This window comes from Hyaena hyaena, unplaced genomic scaffold (assembly GCF_003009895.1).
Source record: "Hyaena hyaena isolate Hyena2069 unplaced genomic scaffold, ASM300989v1 scaffold_867, whole genome shotgun sequence".
Classification (NCBI taxonomy): Eukaryota; Metazoa; Chordata; class Mammalia; order Carnivora; family Hyaenidae; genus Hyaena; species Hyaena hyaena.
In genome coordinates, this window is record NW_024081501.1 from 580,802 (window position 1) to 590,810 (window position 10,009).

The 10,009-nt window shown below is 34.3% G+C and overlaps 1 non-coding gene across 1 annotated transcript; it reads right to left on the minus strand.

Moving 5' to 3' along the window:
• Positions 1-6,002: 6,002 nt before the first annotated feature.
• Positions 6,003-6,109, minus strand: LOC120222382. Its single transcript, XR_005526030.1, has one exon. It is a non-coding gene; the product is annotated as a U6 spliceosomal RNA (small nuclear RNA).
• Positions 6,110-10,009: the final 3,900 nt, after the last annotated feature.

Genomic DNA, 10,009 nt, shown 5'->3' on the forward strand with positions numbered 1-10,009 from the left:
TTATCCAGATTGGCAGTATGTCACTGTTAACTAGATTTTAAGTCAAGTTACACAGTAAATATGTTTTAACTAATCCAGAGTAAAAAGGAAAGAAAGAAGAAGAGATAATTATGACTATGTATCTCAAGCTTTCATCTTAAAAGCCATAAAATATTGGGGCACCTGAGTGGTTCAGGCGGTTAAGCGTCCGACTTTGTCTCAGGTCATGATCTCATGGTTTGTGGATTCAAGTCCCACATCAGGCTCTGTCAATGCAGAGCTTTGGATCCTCTGTCCCTACCTCTCTCTTTGTCTCTCTCTCTCTCTCTCTCTCTCTCTGTCCCTCTCACACTTGCTCACTTGCTCTCTCTCAAAAATATTTTTAAAAACATAAAATATTTCCAAATTTGCTAGCTACTTATTGTAGACCTTAAATTTTATTTTCTCTCTTAAGTAGCCTACATTCCCAATTGTAGATCTAAATGTTGACAATATTTACATTTTCTATTACTTTCTAGCACTAATTCTCTAACAGATTTAACTCTATTTGGAGTTTTCTAAGGTAGTTCACAGAAATGACAACTTTTTTTTCATTTGAGAAAAGTATCACAAGACGTGCTATTTAATGTTTATTTTTAAAATACATATGTTTATTATCTAAGAATATTAATTTGTCAATATTAATTGTCAGTTTGTGATCAAATCCCTACATGAAAGATGATACCAGAGTCCTATAAAATGTTCCTTTAGGGTGTGTTAAATTCAGCTTTTGACATCAGCATAAAAATGAGGTGATTCATCAACATTATTTAAGATTCTAATGAGAAAAAAAAATGGTCTGGCATGAGCATGCCTAGCTACATAAAAACTAAGACAACTGAAAACTTCTGCTTGATTTATATCAAGAGAGCTATATGACAGATAATAGTAGCAGTTTGTATTTAATGAGCATTTACTTAAGTTCTTTAAGGATCTTAAAACCCCTGCCTTAACATCTTTAAGAAAGTTAAAGTTGGATGATGGTTGTTGTCATTTTTTTTTTATTTTATTTTTTTAAAATTTCTAGAGAGAGACAGAGACAGCGTGAGCAGGGGAGGGTCAGAGAGAGAGGGAGTCACAGACTCTGAAATAGGCTCCAGGCTCTGAGCTGGCAGTCAGCACAGAATCCGACGCGGGGCTCGAACCCGCGAATCACGAGATCATGACCTAAGCAAAAGTCGGACACTTAACCGAGTAAGCCACCCAGGCGCCCCTATATGACAGATAATAGTAGCAGTTTGTATTTAATGAGCATTTACTTAAGTTCCTTAAGGATCTTAAAATCCCTGCCTTAACGTCTTTAAGAAAGTTAAAGTTGGATGATGGTTGCTGTCATTTTAAAACTTTGATCATATGCTCATATTTATTTGGTCTTTTTTGGCAGTGACCTCTTCCCTTATTTGTTTGCAAATTGACACTGATCAATCTCCACTTATTGCTTAGGCTAATTTCCCTTGGGCATTCCATACTATTTTATGGAATAACCTATACACTTCTATGTCTTTAGATTATGTATTTGCATTTTTTCAACACTATTCTTTGAATCTCCGTTTTCAACTGTATCTTAGATGAGGAGCTCTTTCCTTAGAATAATGAAGTGTAAGAGAAAAAAAAGAAGGAAAACAACTAAACTGAACCCGAATTTAAAAAGCTGCCAAATGGACACATCTATTACTGAACATACTGAACAAATTACACAGATTAATCTTTTGATTGGATTTGAGTTATTCATACAGTGGAGTTAAAGTTCTAGTCCATGCACTCACAGTTCTGAGAAGCCGGCAAGGCAAGAGTGACCAAAATGATCAAGGTGTTATTTTATTTATATCCATCTATAAAACAAATACTAAATTTGATTGTTTTATCTGTTTTTCTGAATCATTTTTTGAATAACGGCTCATGATACCACTACCATGTCCTGATACAGAGCTTATTCTTATGTAGTATGATCCTACATATAGATCTAGATGCCTTGTGTATAGAAAAGTACAGGAGGTAGATGGGACGATGGGTGAAATAGGTGATGGGGATTAAAAGCACACTTATCATGATAAGCACTGAATAATATATAGAATTCTTGAATCACTATGTTGTACATCTGAAATGCATATAGCATTGTCTGTTCATTATTCTGGAATTAAAAAATGATAGGAATGATTATTTAATATACACACATCCACATATTATTTGGATTGCAGTCTGGAGAATTTATCACACAAAAAACCAGCTAATACAAAGTACTGTGTTTAAACAGGAGATATCAAAAATCACATTTACCTTAATAAGAGGTAGATTTAGAACGCACATATCCTTGTGCTAAAATTAAAGTAGCACAGCCTTCACCTACGTGTCTTAGACGTGGCATTAACCTTGTACCAGAGGCTGTAAGGGTTTTACATGCTGTTCTCTTGCTAATGGCATGAAGACAGACCTACCAACTGGATATCATTTTTTCTATTTTCACTTAACATCTATTTTGCTTCCTTCTCTTTATCTTTTTCAATTTACATTCTTTCTCTTTATCTCCCAACACTTTTCCTCCAAAAATGCCTCACATATTCCAAGGTTTTATATACTTTACTTTTTCTAGAAGTTATTTGGGATCACCATACTTGTCCAAGAAAAACTCAAGAGTAGGATTTGGATAGACTCTTACATAATATTGTAAGACATATGATATGAAGAGCAAAATAGCAAACCTACTCAGAGATCTAGATAAACTGCTTAAAGATGTGGTGAAATGCAGCATAAAGTTGAAAAGTAACGGTTATCAACAAAAGTTGTACAGAGAGTAGTATACTGGTTTTCAGGATAGTGTGGTATTGATTCAGCAGAAATAATGCTGAATATGAAATATTCAGGCCACAGGGCAAAAAACTATGCTAAAAATAGCTAAAAATAACAATGGAATGCCAGAAACAAAGTAAACCAAAGCCAAGAAATCCAAACCTTGCAAAATCATTGAGAAGACTATACAATGTGTCTGTCCTTAAGTACAATGAATAAATACATGTTTATTGATAAAAAGTTGAAAGATAAAAGTTATTAAGAAGTTGCTCCCAAAACACCTAATATATGTATCACTGTGAATACTTTGGACTAATTTACATTTTAAATTTACTTTTTAAAAGAAATTCCCATTGCATTTAGAACTTAAGTCTTCTATTAAAATATAATTTTCTTTTATATGCATTTCTTTTGTGAAATTTAAATGGTTTTATTTGACTGTATTGCTATATTGTTGAAAATATTATTAAATAAGCATTACCTTTAAGTATTAGTTTTTTATGACTACATAAAAGTCATTACCATTTCACGATAATTAGAAAAATTTATTAAAGTCTTGAACATCACCAGGGGCACTTGGTAGCCCAGTGAGTCATGATTCAGCTCAGTTCATGATCTAACGGTTAGTGAGTTCAAGTCCCACAGACTCAGCTGTCAGCTAGAGACTGCTTTGAATCCTCTGTAGTCCCTCCGCTGCTCACATGCTTAAAAATGAGGAAGCCTTTATGGAAAAAACAGAAGTCCTGAACATTACCAGGATGTGTTGGGTTATTGATCAGTAGTAAATACTAGGGTATGCTAAAGCACTCATTTCCTCAGTTTCTACAAGTATCACCTGGTGCCAATTCAAAGCTGAATCCCTCTCCTAGAACTGCCACCAGCCCAAAGGAGCTGCTTTATCCTAGCTTGAAAGCTTTCCTGGATACAAAGCCCCTGCTTTCCTGTTTCAATTCTCAATTCCCAGGACAACCCAGCTACAGCACTCCCCATGGCATAGCAAAATGTGTACCAGACCCTGCTTACTTTGAAAACTCTCTCACCGGTTGTTTTATTCTATTTAGGCTGTTATAACAAAATACCATAGACTGTGTGGCTTATGAATAACAGGCTTATTCCTCACAGTTCTGAAGGCAGAGAAGTGTAAGATCAAGGCACTGGCAGATTTGGTGTCAGATGAGGGTCCTCTTCCTTATGTAACCTCACATGGCAGAAGGGGTGAGGGAGCTTTATGAGGCTCTTTTATAAGGGTATTAACAACAATCAGAAGGGGTGAAGGGGTTCTATGGGATCTCTTTATTAAGGGTACTAATCCCAATCATGAGGGCTACACCTTTCTGAAATAATCACTTCCAAAACTTCCATCTCCTAATACCATCACATTTGAATTTAGAATTTCAACAAATGAATTTGAGGGTCATAAATATTCAATCTGTACTATAGTACAGGTTTTGATACTGAAAGGACACCCCTCCTCCCACAATAAACTTTTTGTAAGCAAATCTCCACAGTCTATTTCCTAGAAAACTGGGTAATAGACACTTGATTGCAATTTTTGCAAGTACCAGTCTATCAGTTGGAATCTGTAAGTAATTCATTAATTTATGCCCTATGATTCATTTAGTGATTACCTATTTTATATGACAATTTCCCTGGATTGAGATAAGCCTTTCTTATTACTTTGAATTTTTTAATGTTTATTTTTGAGAAAGAGCCAGCACAAGTGGGGGAGGGTCAGAGAGAGAGGGAGACACAGAATCTGAAGCAGGCTCCAGGCTCTGAGCTGTCAGCACAGAGCTCCATGTGGAGCTGGAACCCATGAACTACGAGATCATGACCTGAGCCGAAGTCGAACGCTTAACTGACTGAGCAACCCGGGCATCCCAGCATTTTTTATTACTTTGAAACATTGGACAGTATATATTCCCTTTATGTGTATTCATGGTGGTGTTCGTAACATGAATCTTGGCTTTTAGCTATTTAACATTTTTTGTTGTTCGATGATATGACACACACTACTGTTTCCTATTTCATAATCATGATAAAAAGCACTTTTTATCTCTACCTTTTCATAACTGTATGCTAATTTATATTTCAAATATTCAAAAGTGGACAAGAGATAAATCCTCTTAAAACAATCTTGTGGAAAAATATTAAGAAATTTCTTAAAGATATTATGATGTCAAATATCTGATCTATTCTTTCTCTTTGAGAAAATGTGTCTAAAGAAATTAGCAGAACAAGCAGGATATGCCCAGGAACATCAGTAACCTAATCACAAGACAATCATAACCTGATATGTCCCAGGGGAGTGACACGGGACACATGGTATCATGTATCTTCATTATAATTTTGACACATGAGGTGAAATGAAAGAATTAAAAAGAAACCCAGTTGTCTGAGAAGCATACTTTTGTTCTGACCATGAAGATAATATAATCCACAGAGGAAATTTATATTGAATTAACATCTTTAGTAAGTCAAATCTGATACCTTATACCATTAGGACAAAGAGTAGAAAGTGGTCCCTAGAAAAGTTTTAAGACACAGTATTTTGTATTTTCTGATGCTTCTAAGAAGCAATGATTATGTAAATTGTATTTGATATCAAATATTCAGAATTATCATTGTGGCATAATTAGGTGTCCCTAGACTTTAAATTCTATTATCCCAGTGATCAACATATTTTTGTGTGACTTCTTGCTTAAAGGGGGTCAAAAAATGTCTGAGAGGCCACCCTTTAGGCCAATGTCTATAATAAATGTTTCTAACAGCACTCTTAAATCTTGCCAGTCACCTAAAAAAATGTATTATACTGCTCACAAGTAGGGCTGACCAAGTGAGTAAAAATAGCTCAAGCACTCCTTAGTAGTCAAAATGTACCACTCAAAACCCACATCATACAGAATCCATGCCACAAATTATGTTCTTAGACAAAGCTCAGCCCAGTATATCAGACCTCAAAGGTAACCTAATTTTCACTATTCCAAACGAATAGCATTGGAAAGCAAAGAAAAAAGAAAAAAAGCAGAGGTAAATGTTGCATCGGTCTCTAAATCAGAGTTTTCTTTACTGTCATTTAATGGATACACAAATAAAAAATATCCCTTAAGTGTTGACCATAAAATCAGTTTTTATCTGAATTCATTTTTCTCATGGCATAATGGTTATCAAAACCTTTGGAGATGTAATAAATATTTTTTAATATGAAATACTTCACAAATTTGCATGTCATCCTTGCATAGGAGCAATGCTAATCTTCTCTGTATCATTCTAAACTTAGTATATGTGCTGCTAAAGTGAACACAGTATTTCTTTTTTTTAATATAAATCTTGCTTTTTCTATATACAATTGTATTGTGGAAATATTCAAAAATACTTGTAGAAAATTTTTGATATGTGTTTTAATATTCTTTTTTTAAATTTTTAAAATTTTATTTTATTTATTACTGAGAGAGCGAGCGTGCGCGCGCAAGTGGGGGAGGGGCAGAGAAAGAGGGAGACTGCATCTGAAGCAGGCTCCAGGCTCCAAGCCGCTTGAACTCATGCACTATGACATACTGACCTGAGCTGAAGTTCGACGCTTAACTGACCGAGCCATCCAGTCACCCCTGTATTTTAGTATTCTTAAGTAATTTTTATTTTGATCATGTTAGCAGATAGAAAAAGTTGACCACCAAATGAGTTAAGCTTTATGTATCAGACTAGAAATTCATTCTCAAAGTAAAGTCTTCATGGTAACTCTGATAATTTTTAAAATCTTTTTTAAGTTTTTTTATTTTGAAAGACAGCAGGAGCAGGGAAGGAGCAGGCCGTGAGGGAGAAGGCAGGACAGAAGCAGAGAACGAGAGAGAGACAGAGACAGAGACAGAGAAAAAGAGAGAGAATCCCAAGCAGGCTCCATGCTGTCAGCAAAGAGCCCAACGCAGGGACTGAACTCATGAACCATGATATCATGACCTGATCCAAAAATCAAGAGTCAGACACTTAACCAACTGAGCTAACAGGTGCCCCAGTTTGATATACTTTTTAAAGACCAAAGACTGCTATATAGAAGTATAGGACATAAACCTTTGATATACAATAAGCTAAGGTATGTCAGCAAAAACAGACTACTTATTATTAATAACTAATGTACCTATTAGTTATTAGATGATTTGAGCAGCTAAATCAAGCTACTTATTAAGTAGGTTAAAAAGAATAGTTTTTTTGATTTTCAAAAATATAGGTGTATTGTACAGAAGGTCTACTTAACAGAGCAAATATAAAAATATTCAAGTTATATTACTAAATGTATTACTATAAGCACCTTGATATTAAGTTGTTGTGCAAGGTAAGAAAATAAAAGTTATTATTCAAATTGATAACAGTGCTAAAAATTTAGAAGGATAGGGGCGCCTGGGTAGCTTAGCCGGTTAAGCGTCCGACTTTCGCTTAGGTCATGATCTCGCGGTTAGTGGGTTCAGGCCCCGCGTCGGGCTCTGTGCTGACTGCCAGCTCAGAGCCTGGAGCCTGTTTCAGAGTCTGTGACTCCCTCTCTCTCTGACCCTCCCCTGCTCATGCTGTCTCTCTCTCTCCTAGAAATAAAAAAAAAAAAAAAAACATTAAAAAAATTTAGAAGGATATAAAACTTACTAATGCTTCACTGTTCTAATAAGTATATATCTCATGTATTTTGCTCTATAAATATTTCCTAATGAATACAGAGATACCAAGGCTTTACTCTGTAGGAATCTTGAATAATTCTTAAAATTAGACTTCCAACTCATTTTTGAGCTTGCAAATGACAGGTATGTTTGGTTTAAAAAAAAAAAAAAAGTGTGGGAGTTGGGGGAAGCTGATACTGAAAAAGAAGGCTTACTTGGAACATCTGTATTATTTTAAATACTATTTAGTATGAATGAACAGTTCTTATTTCTGAATAGTATACATCTCTTCCACAAGCTAGAAAATAAACTCAGTTTCATGCTTGACACAACAAACTTGTTCTTCAAATCCATATACCTCAATCCATTATGAAAACCTCTTAATTATACCAATAAATCCCTGTCCTAAATCGGTTTCTTTCTCCAATTCTACCACCACAAATCTAATTCAAGTGACTTAATTTGTCTCATCTGGACCACCTAATGACTTCATAAATGATGCCCACTAATCTACTTTTTCCTCTTCATCACTATCAATAAATTAAAAACTATTTAAAAAGTCAACATTCTTAGACTAAAAACTACTATTCTTTATATCATCTATAAGGCCTACGTTCTATATCATACTTATGTTTGTGAAAGGATCATCATACATACTATTTTGATGTGGGATTTTGTCTGTTGTTTCACTACTCTTTTCCAGGAGCCTAAGAAGTATCAAGCATATGCCAAAACTCAATAAAAGTTTTCTGAAAGAATAAACATTGGGTTAACTTAGAGCAGAAATCAATGAAATTTAACACAGGAAATCAATAGACCAACAACAAAACCAAAAGAAGGTTCTTAGAAAAAGATCAATAAACTCTATAAGCCTCTAGCCAGGGTAACCAGGGAGAAAAAAAAAAAAAAGACACAAATTACTACTACCAGTAATGAAAGTAGAGACATTACTACAGATCTCATGGACATTAAAAGGATAATAAAGAAATACTGTGAAATACTCTCATGTCCCTAATTTAATAACTTAGATGGAATGGACCACTTCTGTGAAGACACAATTAGCCAAAATTCATACAAGAAGAAACAGACAATTTGAATAGGCCTGAACAAATCTCTTTTACAACCTCTTTCTAACCTATTAAACAAATTGAACAAATGGTAAGTAAACTTATAAAGCAGAAAGCAGTAGGCCCAGATGAGTTCACTGGTGAATTCTACCAAACATTTAGGGAAGAAATTATATCAATTGTCTACAAATTATTCCAGAACATAGAAGTAAATGAACATTTCCTAACTCATTTTATGAGACCAGAATTATCATAACAACAAAATCAGATAATTTAAGAAAATTACAGACTAGTATGTCTCATGAACACAGATACGAATTTCTCAACAAAGTATTAGCAAATGTAATCCAACATGTATGAAGAATTATACACCATTTGAAAAAAAAAAAAAAAAAAAAGAAGAATTATACACCATGACCAAATAGGATTTAAATGAATCTAGACATAGATCTTATACTCATCACAAAAACTCAAAATAGATCACTCACCTAAATGTAACATGTGAAACTAACATCATATATACTAATATAAACATCGTATAAACTAATATAAACATAGCATTATACATCTTATAATTTTAAAAGAAAAATTACGCAATTGAAAAATTAGCTTAAGACCTTTATAGACACAAAGAAAATATATAGATGGCAAATAAGTGCAGGAAGAGATATTCTTTATCATGTCATCTGGGTAATACAAATTAAAACAAAGATACCACCACACACCTATTAATGACAAAAATCCAATACACCACCACCACCAAACATTGGTGAGCATATGGGGCAACAGGAATTCTCTTACATTGCCCGTGGGAATGAAAAACTGGTAAAAAAACAAAAACAAAAATTAAAAAAAAACACCACCTGGAAGGCAATTTGTCTGTTTCTTGTAAACTTACCCTTTTCCTAGGATTTAACAGTTGGATTTCTTGTATTTACCAAAAGAGTTGGCAACTTATGTCCCCACAAAAACTTCACATGTATGTTTACAGCAGTCTTATTCATAGATGCCAAAGTGTGGAACCAACCAAAATGCCCATTAGTAGGTCTATCAATAAATACACTCTGGTAATCTGGAATGGAATATTATTTAGTCCTGAAAAATGAGTTATCAATCCATTGAAAGACATGGAGAAAGCTTAAAACGTGTATTATTCACCAAATGAAGCTGATCAGAGAAGCCTAAATAATGTATGATTCCAACTATATGACATTCTGGAAAAGACAAAACTATACAGACAGTAAAAAGATCAGTACTTGACAGAGATTAGGAGGGAAGAAGGGATGAATTAGTGGAGCAGAGGATTTTTAAAGCATTGAAAATACTCTGTATAATACTATTATTGTGGATAGTTGTTATATGTGTCCAAACCCATTGGATGTACAACACCAAGAGCAAACCCTAATATGAGTTACAGTCTGTGTGATAATGTGTCAACACATCAATTATAACAAATGTATCACTCAGATGGGCAATGTTGACAATGGGGGAGAC